Raw genomic sequence first — 469 nt, 5'->3', positions numbered from 1 at the left:
TGATTGCGCTCAGGGGAGCTTCAAAGGTTTCTACGTGTTTTTGCAGCGTTGAGTAATGTATCACAGACATATCTCACGAATCCTTTCATAAGCAAACTGTAGACGGTGTAAATAAGAGATTCATTGTGCAGTGTAGAGAGCTAGTTGATTATAAATGTGAGATCGTGATGAGCTAAGATGAGTGACAGCTTTTAATGATTTAAGGGAGTTTGTAAATGTGATAACTGATTTAATACAATACAATTCAATAAACAAGAAGTTAATATTAAGTGACTTACATTGTCTGACTATAACACTATTGTCTGATTTTGCTCTATTTCGTCGTCGAAAATAGTTTAAAACAAAGACACAGCGGAGCCGCTGCGCATCTCCATTCAAACACAGCGGTGTCTCGTTTATGAATGAACGGGGTTTTTTAAACGAATCTAGTGAGTCAGTGATCCATGATTACCCATTCATAAATACTGTC

This window comes from Sinocyclocheilus rhinocerous, unplaced genomic scaffold, assembly GCF_001515625.1.
Source record: "Sinocyclocheilus rhinocerous isolate Xijiao unplaced genomic scaffold, SAMN03320098_v1.1 scaffold1830, whole genome shotgun sequence".
Classification (NCBI taxonomy): Eukaryota; Metazoa; Chordata; class Actinopteri; order Cypriniformes; family Cyprinidae; genus Sinocyclocheilus; species Sinocyclocheilus rhinocerous.
Note: the sequence above shows the minus strand (reverse complement) of the source record.